Below are 18,411 nucleotides of genomic sequence, written 5' to 3' on the forward strand. Positions count from 1 at the left end.
GTACTGAAATTATAATTAGACCATAATAAAGAAATGCTATGAGGACACAAATGATTTTTAAAAGCAAATTTTAGGGTTTTTTACAGTTTTGGTGGGTAAAAAAATATTGTATTAACTGTACAAAATATCACATGTCATCACAAGCCCTGAAAACAAAGAGAGATTACTGGTTTTAGCTTCATCTTAGAGAGGTTACTAGGAGTTCCAAAAAAGGAAGGAAAGACTCACAGCAAGTTTATTTTAGGAAGATATAAAACAAATTATTTTTTATTTTCTTCATACTATTTTCCTATAAAGGCATTGGAAATGGAAAGACTCCAGCATAAATTTTTACATTAATATCAGTCCCAGAAATATCTTCTAGTGCAAGTTTCAATGCAGGGGATTTACATATGTCCACCAATGTAATCATCCACAGTTACTCACCTATTGGTCAGTGTTTTAATACTTGCATAGAGTAAGCCTCAGTAAATCAGATGGAAATTTTACTATAAAGTATATTGGACTGTTAATCTTTTACTGTAACAGAGAATGTTTGCATGATTATGAAATTTCTTTTCCATTAAACCTATCTACATCAAGTTCTGGTAAGTATCTTTGATGTATTTTAGAACTTCATCCAGATGGAAGTTTAAACACTTGCTCTTCCTGTTCAGGAAATACCACAAAAGGAATTAATATAAGAAGGATGAGAGCTTCATTCCATTCAATGATAAGTTTTGAAACACCTTAGAAAATAGTCTTCATTGTTCACAGAAAAAAAGTCAACTATTTCTCCATAGTAACATACACGTCTAGACTTGAGTCTTCCATACACGAAGTCTGCACTTCATCATTAACCTTCTGGAAGCTTTACAGGAGTTGGAAAAAAATGAGTTATTCTGCTATTTCCATCAGTCTATTGCTTTGATCCCTTCATTACTAGTGATATCTTTACACGAAAACAGTTTTCTGCCACTGGACTCAAAAGGATGAACATTTTGTCTTCATTGGTAGAGCCTCTTTTTCTTCTTTATGCCCTCTACTCACTCTGTAAGACATTTCTTAACATCTTTGCTACTGGTAACCTAACTTAATGTTTTTACAGAATAAATTAAGCACCTATAAGTTTGACTCTTCCAGCTTTCAGGAAAGATTTTTCCAAAATAATATTCATACAGTATTTTTTTACGTATAGTATCAGAACTGTAGATGATGTCTTTTGCTGGGCCATATAATTCAGTATCTGTTCAGGATGATGCAAACAGCTGCTTTCTCAATCATACTCATCTTGAATTGACAGGTGCTAACTTTAGAAGGAGAACAGAGCTCATTTTACTCAACTCTGCAAGTCTTCAGATTCTGCTGAATCAATTGAAGCAGTATCTGGTACAGATATATCACTGCACATCAGAAACAGGATTTAAACTGCCAGTAAATGTCACACAAGTAACCAGCAGGTATGCAAATAGAAATATACTGATAACATATAAAGAAGAAAAGAATAAAATTCTGGAAAGTGATTCCTAACACAGCCTAATGTCTCCTAATCAACCTTCTTGAGAAATTTATGGATAATTTATATTGTTGCTCTTTTTTTCACTTATAACAAATGTTACAAGCATCAGTAGCACTAACTTGTTAAAAGTCTGTTTCTCTAAATCAAAAAAGCACAAAGAAAAAGCACAATACTAACAGGAGAATATCAGCACAGCAACGTTATTTCAGATGTTTCTGGAGAAAATCAGGTTTTCTCCATTAGTTTCCCTTTGAAATATGAAGAAATGGTTCATTAAGTTCTTCAGTATCCAGGATACTTGCAAACATCCCTACATATTCTACCACAAAAGACAGAAAAAAACTGAAATGTGATTAAGGTAACTAACACAATCTCAGCAACACTCAAAACTCAAAAATTATCACTTAGTTCTTTAAAGTCTTGAACCTGGCTCCAAAGTCTGATATTTTTTTTTGTTGTTGTTCCCTCTACTGGAAATTAATACTTCATTTCTTACTTCCCCATAAAATTATATAAAATATTTTTTTCTTTCCAGAGTGTTGGTCTAATGATATCAATAATAAAAGAGTCAGAAAATTCTAATTTCAAAATACTTCATCTGTAGATGGAGGCATCTTCTGAATAGTTCTCAGTATTTTAATGATAGGAGGTTCTTTGCAGACTAAGATCTGGATTCCTCTCAATCAAGTGTAGTATCTAAGTTAGGAAAATGACCACTTTTTTCCTCTATGGTGGATGTTTGTCTTGGAATCATTCTGCCCTATTCTTGTTGCAGCACCTAAAGGCATTACAGATCAGTATAGTTCCTGATTCCAAACAAGACCTCCTAAAGTCTGTTTTTCTTACTAATTCCAAAGATATAAATAACACTTGGCAGAAGATTCAGGCCTCAGGACAGGATCCATCCTACCAAATGTACACCTCAACCTATAAAATGACTTCTGAATTCTACATAGTTAATAGGAAAAAATGATTCTTATTCTGAAGTACATGTACTTCAGAGGAGTTATACCTTCAAAGATGCATTTTCTATTCATTCAATACGTAGGATATCTGATGCTGGACGAAAGTTCAGAGCCCTTACTTACACAACATGGAAAACATAATATGGTTATATTTCTGAAAAAAACTGCAATACAGAGCATAGAAACATTTACTATTTGTAATTCAAAGAACATAGTCTGTGACCTCACTCACTTGTGAGCTCTGACAATTACCTTACGCTTTCTTAGTGCCAGCAGCTTTCTAATATGCATTTTCTATTCATTTCTGCTCATTTTCTAAGTGATGCTACTCCATTAACTTATCAAGTTTTCTTAATCTATGCTTGCATCTGCTACTTTCTCAGGCAGCTACATACAAACAGTTTTTAAAGAAGTGAGTTAGTACGTCTTGAGTTCCTCTGTTGATGGCAGATAGTGAGCCCACATTCTTTCACTAAAAGTCAAAACAATTAAAACAGCTTTCCTGTCTTTCAACATTGCAAAGGTTTTCATGTATATAGAGCAGTTATTGTATCAGATGAGCCTTTTCTTGTTCACTGCAGGTTTTAATCAGTCTTGAAATCTGTCTTTTTTTACTGACTATAGAAAGACTCTAGAGCAAACGTATTTCTGGCTTTGGTACCAAACATATTTACTAATCCAGCCTATGTGCAAGTGTGATACTCTTTACTGTCTCTTAATTTCTAGCATATGCACCCTCCAATATCTATCCCTGCTATGACATTTCCTTTTACTAGGAAAGTAGTATCCTATTCAATTTTAGTTATCTTAGGCTAACATCATTAATAAGAAGAGAACACAGTGTGCAACAAGATATAACTTAAAAAATCCAGTTAAAATGATATTATTTCCATAGTAACATATACAGTAACACAAACTTGTGCTCTCAGGATTTGTAGTCCTATCCCTTCTTCCTTTGTTCTTTCCCTCTGTCTCATCAATTTCTAATCTACAGATGCAGGATATGTTCATACTGTTTAACAAAATCAGAAAAACAAACAAATCTTCTTAACACACCTTGGCTAAGACACCTGCCAAGTCAACATTACGGTTTTACAAGTTAAGTTAGTTGACTGAGTTCAGTTCCCACAAAGTCGTGGAATCTTAGAATCCTCAGAGTTGGAAAGGACCTCTAGGGCCATCTAGTCCAGCTCCCCTGCTATGAACAGGGACACCACAGCTAGATTGTTGCCAGGACCTTACCCAGCCTTGCCTTGAAAGTCTCTCAGGACAGAGCATCAACCATATTACAACCTGTTCCAGTGCCTCACCACTCTCACTGTAAAAGATTTTTTCCTTATATCTAACCTAAATCTACCCTTCCTGGGCTTGAAGCTATGAACTCTTATTGCTTGTATAATTTAAAAGCCAGGTTACCTGTCTCAGCTGTTATTTCAAACATAAATAGCTAAATTACACTTTGCTAAGATAGAAATGTTATAAAGAAATCACAGTTTCAAAAAAAAAGCCTTGCATTATACATGCCTTGAGTTATACAACTCTTCCACAAAACCAGTAATATTGCAGTTGTATGGATGGAGAACCCTTTGTAGTCTTCTGAAACATAGGTACTACCAGAAAACCACTTTTGTTAGGGAATTTATTGATAAATTAGTAGTATGATGTGCAAGACCTGTATTCTGGAACACAATTATCAGATCCTGTCTTAGGCATTACTGCTGATATTGCGTATGAGTTTGAAAGCATAACAGAGCTAGAGGATGGCTTCCTGCACACACAGGGAAAAGAACTAAATAATAATCTCTTGATCTTAAACACTTCCAGAGGTGTAACATGTATAAGTACACATCCAGGATGATCACAGTCTTTTAAAAACAAAGAGATACACACTCAAGACCTATATATTTTAATTCTAAAACTTACAGTCTGCATATAAAATACCCTGAGAACACTGAGTACCCTGTTCTCAACACACTTAAGTCAGAAGTTTGGAAGACTATAAACAATTAAATCCCACGTTGTGATGAACAGACAAATGTCTCAAGACAACTGAAAAATGCAACTATTTCCTGGAAACCAGCCAAATTCCAAGGTTATAGGTTCATTGAATCATTAAGGTTGGAAAAGACATCAAATCATTTAGTCCAGCTGTCCACTATGTTCCTTAGTACTACATCTACACATTTCTTGAACATCTCTAGGAATGGTGAGTCACTGGGCAGCACATTCCAGCACCTGACCACTCTTTCAGAGAAGAATTTTTTTCCTAATATCCAACCTCAATCCCCCTGTCACAACTTGAGGCCATTCCCTTAGTGTCCTTACTGTTTGCTAGAAAGTGAGTGGCAAAAAATATGCTTATCCTCAAATACAGGGGTAGAGGGAGCCAACTCAGTACATATGTAAGGAAATGAAAGAGCCAAAGCACAGGAATAAGATCTTTTTAGTTCAATGAAATGTAGCAAAGAAGCTGTGAATTGGGAGTTACTGGAATGATAAGGTATTGGATGCAGTTCATATAAATGTGCAAATTGTTACTCTGATTTAAAATTATTAGTTTACTACTATCACATGACTGAATATTTTTCTTCTGTAATCAGGGTGATTTGTTTTGGCTGTTGTTCTTGGGACAAATACTTTAAATGAAGTTATCTGTCCAGTTTGAAGGAGCTGAATGGGCTGCCCGGGGAAGTGGTGGAGTCACCAACCATGAAGGTGTTCAAGGAACATTTGGATGTTGTGTTGAGGGACATGGTTTAGTAAGAAGGTGGATGGTTGGACTGGATGATCTTGTAGGTCTTTTCCAACCTTGATGATTCTGTGATTCTGAGATTCTGAGTGTTGTTTTTTCTCATTTTTAAAAAGCCTACAATTGCATTTTTTTCCCATGATTTTCCTATTATTTACTATAATTAGCCTAATCTACAAAGCTAAGCTTCCAAGAAAAAATCACAGTTGTAAAAGACAAATCATAGTAAAACTAGACAGCAGTTTGAGTTATGGCAGACCACATCGTGTTCAAGTAGACCATTATGTGAAAAAGCTTTATTGTGGGGAAGGGTGAGAGGAGGAATTTAAATATATATATATATAAATATATTTTTAAAAGAATCCAAGTTCTTAGTGCTTTGGAACAATTTCTTCCAAAAATGTTGGTGGTAAAGAGCATAGGTGAAGAAATGTTCTGAATCATTTACCTGAATTCATAGACAGGAAAAGCACAGGAACTGCAGCTCGCTCAATATGGTTTTCCACTACAACCTTTTAACCAGTTTGCTTTTTGTAGTGCCTTGGGTTTTAACGGAATTAAATAGCTCCCATATCAGTCTACATGGATAACTGACAATGCTTCAAATGCACATCAGCATTGAGGTTATAAATTACAAGAAGAAAGAATAATGCAAAAACACTGAACACTACAATTTCAAAATATGTTTTAAGTTTCACACACACATCTCTACACTTTTAGAAACTGAAAATCATACCACATTTACTAAGCTAATAACAATAGTGTTACTTTTACAAATATTTATTTGGCTAAATAAAGATTAACACTGTGGAAAAAAGAGCTTGTCAGTCATAAAGTTCATCCCAAATTTACCAGTTATATGGATGAATAGCAGTCAACTGGCCTGTACTCACATGCAAATGATCGTGTGAGTTCAGGTTGATAATCAAAACCATTTTTCTTTTTTATCTGGAGCTCTGGTAGGTTTAGTAGTTCATTAAGTAGTGGTGGGAATATGTATGCATGTGTGCTTACTTTGCATGAAACTACACTTTTTGGAAAATTTTATCAAATAAAAAATTAATGCAACATTGTACCTTCTAATGTGATCTATTCCCCTAGTTTCAAATATATATTTGTTAGATGTTAACCACTGCAACAAACTTAAAGAGGTTTATGGTAATGCTGTTCACAAAAGATGATACCCTGTTTTCAAAAATTATTAAAGAAACATAGGTATGTAACTCTACTGAGTGCCACTTACCTATCCAAGATTCTGCTCATTTTCTAATTAGATCTAAGGCTCTCTCATTCGCATGGTATCACAGCAGCAATCTCCAGCAGGTTACAGATCCTGCTTTATTTGCAATTTAAACATTTATGGATTTCATGGTATAGTAAAATAACAGAAAATGCACTGTTTGCCAAGATATATCAACTGATAAATTTCAACTGTATTTTTCATAAGACAAATTTTGCAGAAGCTATGCTTTTTCATGAGCCAATTCCTCTAGGCTTTATTGCTTAGTTGATGAACAAGATGGCTATAAAATTACACAAGATAGGCCTGTGAAATTTCCAGATTGCTATAAAAACATGACTGCCACTTTGTTTCCATCGTCACTAATGGAAAGTGGTTACTAGAAATTAAAAATCTGAAATTTGAATAAAAGGTTGGAGAGATGGTTTTTCACAAGAATAGAAGGATTTAGGACCAATGTGCAGAAGGACACACAGACACACACATACATTATTTGTGAACTTTTTTGACACTTTTGGAACTACAGCAAATAGTTTCATTCTTTTTTTCTTCCTTTTCCACCCCTGCCCTCTCCTTCCTTCCCTCTCCTCCCCTTCTCATTTATTTTATTTTTTTCCCCTAACCTCTGCATTTTTTATGTGTACAAAGATATTTCTCAGCCAATGGTCACTAGAACTGAGGTTCATTTTATACTGCAAAATAAATATTTCCTAAATAAAGAAATAAAACATAAAATTCTATTGCTTTCATTTCTTTTCATTTCAAGTTCAGTCCTGAGGAACAATATGTTTTCAATGAATTGATGTCTCTTGATCAAAACTTTTCATTTTTAATATTTCTTTGTTGCTTTAATTGAGAAACATATTACTTCAAGCAACTCAGATGCATATCAACAAAGAATTGATGACAGATTTCTTACACATAGATTTCAGACAAAAGTGAGCATTAACCATAGGAATGATAGAATTTGTTTTTCTATTAATTGAATTTAGAGGCGGCAGGAAAATATGAGACAATGTGCAAGGGATGATATGTTTCAGAACAAACTTCAAAGATGGTTTTGGATATTATAGTGAATGATTAAGCTGAAGTGGGTTACATCTAGCAGAATAGTCAGATAACCTAACTACTCACACGTGTGTGCTAGATACTCATTGGTCAGAGACGTTTTTTATCACTGTAGTCTTATTTTTTTTTAGTATTGATTATAAAAACATTCTGGCAAGAATTAGGCCTGAGTCATGAATTACTGTAAATGTTTTTTCTGAAAGACATTCATCCCGCTTTGATTTTTCACTATGCTTCTCAGCTGTGTGACAGCATTATTGAGTGTATTCATTCTTATTAATGAATAATCCCACTCACTAATATAAAAGTGATGAGGTAATTTAATAACACAACCTGTTTGCCTTTAGGGAAGCAAATAATACCTAAGTCACTGTATTTTTCAAGATTCAAGGGATAAAATCCTTGCATTGAAGTCAACAAGAGCTGAGCAAGAACCTAATTCAATTATTTAAAAAATCATCAACAAATTTCATACTTCATAAGTGGGCTGATTAATACTGATTTGTCAGAAGCTAGTTAGAGGGTAAGAGAAGTGACTGTGGCATGGAACGCAGAAAACAAAATGACAAGAAATTAAGTGAGTAATTGCTGTATAAGCTCATTGGTGCTCCTATACAGCATCTGCAGCCTCAGTTTTTTCTGTTATTTTTAGTTCATAAGTTCAGGCCAAGAAGTACTCAGGCTAGAACAGTGCCCCATTCCACCCTCAATGCTATTTGAAAGTTTCTCTTTCTTTTCACTATTCCAGTCTTTTGACAGGCTCCTGTCTATAAAAATAAGGGAGTCAGAGTTTTGTGTATACGGGCTGGGGGATGAGCTGCTGGAGAGGAGCTCTGCAGAGAGGGACCTGGGTGTCCTGGTGGACGACAGGTTGGCCATGAGCCAGCAGTGTGCCCTCGTGGCCAAAAAGGCCAATGGCATTCTGGGGTGCATTAAGAAGAGCGTGTCCAGCAGGTCGAGGGAGGTGATCCTCCCCCTCTATTCTGCCCTGGTAAGGCCTCATCTGAAGTACTGTGTCCAGTTCTGGGCTCCCCAGAACAAAAAAGACAGGGATCTCTTGGAAAGAGTCCAGCGGAGGGCCACAAAGATGGTGAAGGGCCTGGAGCATCTCCCCTATGAAGAAAGGCTAAGTGAACTGGGTCTGTTTAGCCTTGAGAAAAGACGACTGAGAGGGGACCTGTTCCAGGTTTATAAATATCTGAGGTGTGGCGGCCATAGTGGTGAGGCCAGTCTCTTTTCAGTGGTACGTGGAGACAGGACGAGGAGAAACTGACATAAGCTACAGCATAGGAAGTTTCGCACGAATGTGCATAAGAACTTCTTCACGGTGAGGGTGACGGAGCACTGGAACAGGCTGCCCAGGGAGGTTGTGGAGTCTCCTTCTCTGGAGATATTCAAGTCTCGCCTGGACGCCTACCTGTGCGACCTGGTGTAGGGAGCCTGCTTTGGCAGGGGGGTTGGTCTCGATGATCTCTAGAGGTCCCTTCCAACCCCTACAATTCTGTGATTCTGTTTGCAAGTGTAGCAGAATTTAAATTTAACTACAAATGTAAATTATAACATAGAATTAATGTTGCTATAATCTAGCCCAAGTATTTTCTCTGTCCTAAGATACCTGCACAAAAACATTTGTCATATCCCGTTGTCTATCATGTAAAGCCATGCAAACTACTTTTTTTTTTCTTTTCCTTTTTCTTTTTTAATGTATTAATGGTTGCCATGATATCCTGGCAGAGAAGCCTTCCCAGTAATCAACCTGGCATATCTGTGGTGGAGTATAACATTTCTGAAAGATCTCATGAATTTACAGCAGCGTACTTCTGCACTGATCTTTGGTCACGTCCAAATGCTTGGACTTACATTGTGAGGTGGTATAAAGACACAATCTGGAGTCCTTTTAGATTAAAGCAATACGTTCTCTATGGTCCCACAGCTATAAAGGCAGACTTACTTGGAAGTAAAAATCTTTTTGAAATGCGCATTCTGTGGACTTTAAGATGTAACTACCTATGGTTTTGTACTGCAAATCTACTCCTGTTAAGTTTGAATGGTGTGCTACGTAAGAAAATACTAAACCCTTGACCTCCTTGACCCAGTGCAGCACAGGAACATGTTCATAAACATCAGTGGGACAACATGTGAGATGCATATTCATGCCAGATACAGTTGGCAGATTACACCATACTTTATTATATGTTGTACAGAATACTTAAAGTCCTCAGAGTTATTTTCATTATTATTCACACCATAGAATCACTGCATGTCTAACATAAATGATATTTTGTTCATCACTAGTTTTATGGGTTGAGGAAGATAAATGTTAATATTTCTACAGAAATATGTAGAATTTTCTTATGTTGCTGATCTAGTGTTATGTTCAACATTCTTCTGAGTTTCTTACTATTTTATTGTATTTTCATAGTATCATCTGGCTTAGGTGCAGCTTCCTTTACAATTTTTTGAATGAATGACTGGGAAACAAAAACTGAAAACTTCATACTCACAGAGTTCTGATTTGCCAAATGAAAGCTAGGAGCAGCATATTTTGTACTTTCCTACAGGAGCAGACAAACTAAAACCAAAGTCCAAAGTAAAATAGAAATAAAAGAGCACTTCTGCAAATTCTTAAATAAATTTAAGGAAATCAGAAAGAAAAGATGACAGATCATTCCTTTCTCCCTTTTGCTTTTTTTCCCTTCTGTTTTATCTTGTAGCACGAGGCTGTTGTTGCCCAAATCGTTCAAGTTACAAAAGGCATTTATCCATACAACCTGCCATTCTGTTTTTTTTGTTTTGTTTTGTTTGTTTGTTTTTTTTACAATGCAGCTCAGAAGGTCAGGCAGAAAATGCAAAGGGCAATCAAGGATCTAGGCCTGTAAAATATATGGAGAGGCATATTTGCAGAATTACACATTATCCTGCAACCACTTCATTATAGCATTCCACAGAATGAGAATGAGCTGAGGTTGGCAGGGACCTGAGTCCACCTGCCCCAACTCCTGCTCCATCAGGAACACATCCAGATGGCTTCTGAAGATCTCCAAGGAAGAGGCTCCACAGCCTCTCTGGATGTCCTAATTCTCCATCACTCGTAAAGTAGAGTGCTTTTTGATGTTTAGAAAGAAAATTCTTTTTATATTATTTTTCTTTTTCTGCTGAGAAATTGATTAGGGAGAGGCCATTAGCTTACCTCTGTAAAGGTACCTAAGACAGCATTGCAGGAAAAAGGACCAGGATTGGAGCATTACCTTGAATTTTCTCTTTTAGAAGCACTATGTTGACACATAGGCTAGGGACATTGTTAACCAATCTGGCAAAGGACTAGCTGAGCAACTTCTTCAAAACTCATGTTGTATTTCTGGATATTCCATTATTTCAACTGAAATCAGGCAGCATGCTGTACTTCTTTCCAAATATTGACCAGGTTCTGACTGTACTCAAGCCAGCTGGCTGCACAATGGATCACTGGTTGGATTGGCATGTTGGAACAATCCATGAGGAAAATGAGGGGAACTAAATGCTGGATAGGAGATTAAGCAACACAGCCGTGATCTGGCCTGTACCTTGAAGAAGTTTGGCTTTGGCTGCTCATGCAGAGGAGATTGTATATGAGGGAAATCTGATACCATCGACAGCAACAGATAGGGAATGACTTCAACTGGTCATGCATTTTCCTCAAACCCAGACAAGCATCGGTGCACTACGTGTCATCTTTCAGGCCACACTTGTCCCAGACAAGATTTGTTTACTGAGAATGAAGTAAAAATTTGACGCAGCAGGAGAGCATGCACAAGAACTCCTCATGGTGTGCAGCATTATTAGCAGTCTCCTCATGTAAACTATGGCTAAGAGCTGTTACAAAACAAAGCAAATATTAGCAATAATTAGGAGGCTTAGAGAGAATTATTCACACCAGCAAGGCTGTCTCTCTGAGCTCATAGGAGACAGTTATAAACCCTGCTGATTTCATCCAAATCAACAGAATAGCAACTCAAAGAGGAAGCACAACAACAGGCAACAGATCAAGCTGGAAAAGAACAGGCATGGCTTGTGGAAAGACTGGAGAACACAGAGCAGGAGGTCCTAGGCTGTGGGCAGTGACCGAGTTGTGAACTCTCATCTTTGACATTCAGGACTGTCTCATGCCATATAAGTAGCTACACTTCCAAATTTCCCCTTCAGTAGCCTGCAACCTATTGGAGATACCTCAGCTTCTCTGGCAAGGAAGCAGATGTAGCTCACACCACCACACCATTTATCATGGTAAATCCTTGGGTAGCGTTTCTTACAGGTTACCTCTGTTTAAGGAGTGGCATGGCTTGTCATGAGTGGGAACAGTAATGATAAAATCAATGAGATAGAAAGCTTGAAAGGGAAGAATATATGAGTTACAGAAGAAGTTATACACATTTTGATAGTTTTATTTGTCTATGTAATGTAACGACTTTTCTGTACGAGTATACTGAAATTAAACTGAAAAGAGTTGTTGTGGCATTTCTGTGCTGATCTAAAAATCTTCAGGAATAAGTTAGATGTCAGAAAAATGTTCAGACCATCCAGTGAGTAAAGGACTGCCCAAATATGGATAGAAATTGAGCTGAAGATTGTACACTGTAGCATTGTTTAGTTTCATTGTACCTCAGCAGCTCATGAAGTTTGCCTACAAGTTCTAATAGAAATTGAGAAATGTTTGTTCAGTTGTATAAGGAAAAGATTGAAAGATTTTCCCTTTCACTTTAACTACAGTAAGTTTGGAAACAGAATATACAGCACACGATCTGCAAACTAGCCATCCTGAATCAAACTCAGCACTTGTTATTTTAGGAATGATGGCAGCCATTACCAAAGACCCCCTCCAGGGTTGTGTCTTGTACAAACTGGGGGAGGAGACAGCTCCTACTGTGAGACATTTACCAAGTAAAAACAAAAATAAATGAGGGTGAAGAGGTTACCAGCTAGCCCTCTTAGTTGAATGCATTGCAAGATTTCTTTCTGTTCTTTGACCCTACTTGATTACCTAGGGGACAGACAAGAGGAAGAGAGAGATGAAACAAAAGGGCTACAAATGGACAAGTAAAGAGGAGAAGAATAGGAAGAAGAAGGAGAATCTTCCTACTGGACTCTTATGACAGTGTTAGCCTAAGCTTTGCCAATGCAATGGTAGAACCGAGCCTGAAAGACTTATTTGTTAAAGGACAAATATCTGGTCACAAAGCTTATTTCCATGCTTCCAGGATATTCAGAGCATCACATGCCAGTCTATGAATTTCAGATTGTGACTGACGTCAGCCACACATTATAAAAAGATAAAAAATTTGGACTTTCACATTAAGAATTCTTTACATCAATAAAATATTAAAAGCACTCTTGCTGTGTGCCTGAGATGCCATAAACATTGCACCAACTCAGAACTCACATAACCTTTTCTACAGCAGCAGGTCTGAACTTAAAGGTTTATTAGTGGGCATCCATTTGCATAATCCTGTGGATTCAGTTTTTATTACTAAAAAATAAAAATAGAAATTAAAAGTAAATTACTTGCTTTTTGCAGCCATTTTAATGCTACTTTTGTTTCAGTACTGGATTTCCAAAATGCCTCACACTAAGATTGTTATAAATCATTTAAAATTAAAAGTAGCTGGCAAGATAGTCTTCTAAAGAGGTGGGTTTGCCATGTCTAAACTCAGTCTCCTCTTCTTGGATGTCATTTCCTATGCAAAGGGATTTGGTATGATTTGTGTTTTTCTCCATAAGACTAACTTGCCAACAGTATTATGTAGCAGTAGAGCCTCTGAAAACGAAATAAGGTATTTATCCTACCCTTAATGTATCTCATTTTATGCTTTCAGAATATGGAGTAATAGCTGCTTTTGTAGTTAAATGCAAACTCTGGCTGATGAGACTGAAGAATTTAACTGAAGTATTTTGGAGAAGACAGATTAGTCTAGGTCCAAGAAAACTATACGTCCTTTCTTTTGTTCCTCACTCTGATGAATGATCAGTTAATAATCGTGATAATTTTTTCTGGTGACTATATTCAGATTCTATTAGTCTTTAACTGAACATTGGCATACTATGACTTGTATTTCAAGAAGCACTACTAATTGCCCCACCAACTACATTCCTAGATAGTGTTTATTATATATACCAATAGGAAAACATTAACTAAACACACATCCAACAGCAAGATGACAGTAGTATTACTTGAGCTACAGTCTGAACACAAGGAACAGTATTTGGGCTTGAAGTCTACTAAGGAAAACTGAAATTCAGTTTTCTTTTTTTGACCTAAGACTCTCTTATCATTGGACTATCTCAATTTACTAAGATGCAGTCATACAGTTGTCAATAAGCACAGCAGTGATAAAATCATATCTTCAGCAAAGGCAAGTGGTCACTAAATAACTTTTTTGTTATTACAGAAGTATCAAGGAAGTTTGACAAGAGCTTTGCCAGCTACAGCAACATTTACGCTCTAACACCAGCACAACTGGTAAAAGATCTTAATATCCCCCTCAAAAACACAGAGAAAATAAAAACAAACTGGCGATATCTGGACAATGCTTGGATATACTCTGTGGGTCTTTTTCAGGTACGAATAGAGCAAATGAAAGGCAAAGAGGTTACACAGGTATGCTGACCTTGCTTGTGTTTATGGTTTCATCCATGTCACACTTTGATCATGCAGGAAGTTGTATGTATTTTAATGTAATTGTGCTGTGCTGATGGTTGTGTAGGCATTAAGTCTGTCCAAAAATCACATGTGGGAAAGCCCTCATAATATAAACAGAATCCAGAATACTAATGGACTTTCATGTAAATAACTTTCAAGAAATATCATATAAACCAGATGTGCCATCTGTGTGACTGAACACACTCTTGATTAGAAAGTAGACATCCTTAAAAAAGCTTCAAATTACATCAATAAAAGCCCTGTTCATTCTGCTGTTCATCCCCTGTTCATTCAGTTCTGAGGAACTGGTTTTATGTAACCCAGGCATGGCTTTTTGCTTTAAAAGAAGCTCACATTACTGAAGTTAGCCTCTTTCTGTGGAGTTAATTTCTTGTGCATTGGGAGAGCAATGGAAAATAAAATTTGAAAGAAACAACAAACAAAAAACTGATGATCTTGTTGGTGCAGAGTAAAGTGGGCTAAAGTGTATCCCAGGCACTTCCTAGTTATTTTTATTTTGTAAGTGATTTCATTGATTTCACAGAGCCATTCATATCCCTGAATTATTACATAAACAGTAAGTGCATTAATGGACTGGAACATAATCATTTGGTTTCAAATGGTTAAGTATTCAGAATTGGAGAAAAGCCAGAGAGAAATCATGATTCATAAACATTCATCAGCAAAATTGTTTTGTTTCTTTTTCATATCAATTCTTTAAACCCTAAAAAAATATTATCTCATAGCATTTAAGGAATTGTTTAATTAAGACATTAAGATATTTTAAGTACACTAGCATCAGCTTACAGTTAAGGATAGGGATTATCAAAGTGTGTAAGTAAAATATGGTCTTTTATGACCCTTCTATTGATTCTTATCTGTCTCTAGAAAAAAAAAAGCATATAAACATGTTTTCCCAGCTAAAGTCAGAGGCTGAAGCACGGTATGGCCCTAAATCATGAACTATTTAGTCTCTGACACCCAGCTTTTTTTTTTTTCCAGTTTGGAGATGCACTCAAACACCAGTGAATGCCCATGACATTGAGAACTCCTTTGAACACTCCATTGCAACTTTCTTTTCCATCTTACCATTTTTTTTTAATACTCTGTGTTTTTCATTTAAATTAGCCAGATCACAGAAGGATCTACTCCCTCTCATTGATTACCAAACAATAGGAACACAATACAAATCTAGTGGCTTTGATGCTTGTTAGAATCTTCCCCTTCGTGTACTACTTTAAAACACACTGTCTGTGGATCTGTCATGCCAATAAGGGTTTCTGAAGAACTTTTTACCCTGTAGGAAGTAAACAACTCGACAATCATAACAAGATACAGAATATTGCTTGAAACAAAGAAAAAAAACTTTGGAGGCTAGAACTGGTTCTAGCTTAATGACTGAAAGAATTCCAAGGCACGTTAAAAGAGATCTTGTCAAAACCACACATGAGGTTTATGCAGCTTTATGTAAATGTAACAAACTAGTTGCTTGCAATAATACTAATTTGGGCTAGAAAGCAAATGCTGTTGTTCAAAAGTTGATCATGTCAGAATCTGTAATGACCTACCTAATAGCTAAGAGGAGATACAATAAAAACTATTCAAGATTTTTCTTTTCCTCCAATTACATATAGCCTTTTGTTTAGTTGCTATAAAAGTATTCTGTACATTACACTCCTAAACTTAAAAAAAAAGTCAATATTTTCTGAATTTTCTCTCATGCAGAATGACCACATGGGAAAGCTCTCTGAGCCAAGGAAGCATTATATTGCTACTCTGCTTACAGATCTTCTTTGTCGGGCCACTTAAAGGTACTCTTCTGCAAGATGGATGTTAACCCACAGTCTTAAAATCTACATTTAAAATTAAGTGTAGAAGCAGTATGAAAATACCCCTGTGATCACTTCCACATCTGTATTAAGATCACGTTTTTTACTACCAGCAGAAGGATAAGGTACAGAGCCAAGTTCTATTCTCAGTCACCAGTGTAAATCCAAAGTATCCTCATCAAAATCAGTGAACTTATTCCAGATTTACACTCTTGGGTCTAAAGCATAGTTCAAGCTGTCTTGTTTTAATATTCTTCAGCTAAGAAGAACGTCTGGCTTTCCAGAACTCTGGAAATGTGAGCTTGTGTACTGCCAGCTTAACAACAAAAAAAAAAAATCAGATTCTTGTGTGTTATTTTCTTGAACACAGATACAGCAAAATGACATTGACTCCAACCCCACACTTCTGTTGCCAGAAGTCAAAAGTGTGTTAACATTTGTATTTTTGTCCAAATATATCTATTAATATGAATTTATCAGCTCCCCAGGAAATTCATTAAGTTCTTTTTGTACTTTGAGATTGACTTTCTTGGAGAAGTCCAAGACTAGTTCCTCTAACTTTTCCTTCACTACTCTACCAACTTAATGAGCTTGGTAACTCTTAAATCTCACAGTATAATGAATGTGTTTCCTTGCTCTGTATGGACAGTACAATTGTAGGTAGTCTCAAAAGGCTGCAGCATTAACCATCAAGCATTTATTTTCATTTCCTTGATCATGATGTCCAGGGAAAACGCTCTGTTTAAGAAAGAATGGTCATTAAGTGCTAGACGTGACAATCTGAGAATAGAATGAAGCTACGTAGAATTTCCCTCTGTGTTTTCTCTTGTACCAAAATACCCATGGAGAAATGAAAAGTTGGAAAAGCCTGTAGAGATGTATAAAGTCATCTCAGGCATCCAGCCACAGAAATCTCTGAGTGTGGGACGTGACAACACAGACTAGCCTGGAACAAAATTACCTCATTGCTAGCACAGGTCAAAGAGTTACTGCAATACTAAAAAAAAAAAAAAAAAAAAAAAAAAATCACAAACATGTAACATTCGGCAATCAGACCAGATAGCAAAAGAAAGCACACTGATACGCTGGCTGGAGAATATCAGGACAGAGGAAGCTGGGCCCACAGGGAGCCCTGTATGTGTATGTGATCAAACAGAAAATGGTATGGCTAAGTAGTAACTTACAGAAGGCAACCAAAATAGAAAGCATAAAATCAGAGGTAACGTATACATAACACACAGGAATTTATTTCAACAGAAATTAAAAAAAATAATAACAAAAAATAGAGGATTGGGTATTTTAAAAAGGACTGCCCGCTTCTATTGAAAAAGATCAGTACAGGAATAGGACCACAAACCACTAACTCCAGTGTCCTTCAATACACTTCCTCCATTAAATAGCACCAGTGTTGTGACTGAAGGCTGTAGGATGAGATTTGAGTTAATTTTCAAATACACAGTTTTTATTGGCTGAACAGCTGGAAAATACTCCTCCTTTCTAGAGGAGAATTATAGAAAATCTTGTCATGCCAGGGTCACTGAAGAATATTAATGATAAATGGGTAACTTCCATATGATTGACAACCTTAAATAAGTAAGGGAGCTGGGGGTTGAGGCAGGTTGTAACATAGCAGCACTGGTTGGAACTCACTTTCTGAGGAAGTCTAAAGGTATTCTTTATATGGGAAAACAATGTATGTGTTTAATCAATGGATATACAGATGGTGTGTGTGTGTGTGTATATTTTTTTTTTTTTCAGGAGCTTGGCTAATATAATTTATATTGGAGAAATGAGAGAAAGTCACTCACCCTGCCCTGGGCTCACAAGATGAACTCCTGATGGAGCAGATCTCCAGAGAGATCCTTCCCCACTGGCAGTCAGCTCTTAAATGGGTCTAGGAGAGGTGAAGCCAGGCTCCACCCCTTCCTGCAGCACAGGTGCCTTCACCTGTGCTCCCGTGGCTGACTCATTGCTCGCCTCAGGTGATCAATCAAAGGTTCAGGCCGTGATTCAGCAGCCCCATACAGTATGTCTTTTAATTGGAAAATTTGCTACTACCCTTTTCTAAAATACCACCCTTGGTTTAAGTCAAGTCATTGTAGCACAAAATGAAACCCATGGGGCAGAGGCTGTAATTCCAGCTGAGATCACAGGAACAGCAAATGCTAATTGAATAAATAGCACTGTAGAGCTGAATGAAGAGAGAGGAAAAAGAGGCTGGAAAGGCATGTCTTGCTGATGTGATGAATGTCACTCTCTGGAAAAATCACACAAGGGAGCATTACCAATCCAAGTAACTAAGTGAGCAATAGTATCTCATATTCCAAAATATCTCAATAAATTAAGGGCAATTTTTTCATTATTCTACAAGAAGGAAAATTAATTCTCC

This window comes from Meleagris gallopavo, chromosome 2 (genome assembly GCF_905368555.1).
Source record: "Meleagris gallopavo chromosome 2, MGAL_WU_HG_1.1, whole genome shotgun sequence".
Lineage (NCBI taxonomy): Eukaryota > Metazoa > Chordata > Aves > Galliformes > Phasianidae > Meleagris > Meleagris gallopavo.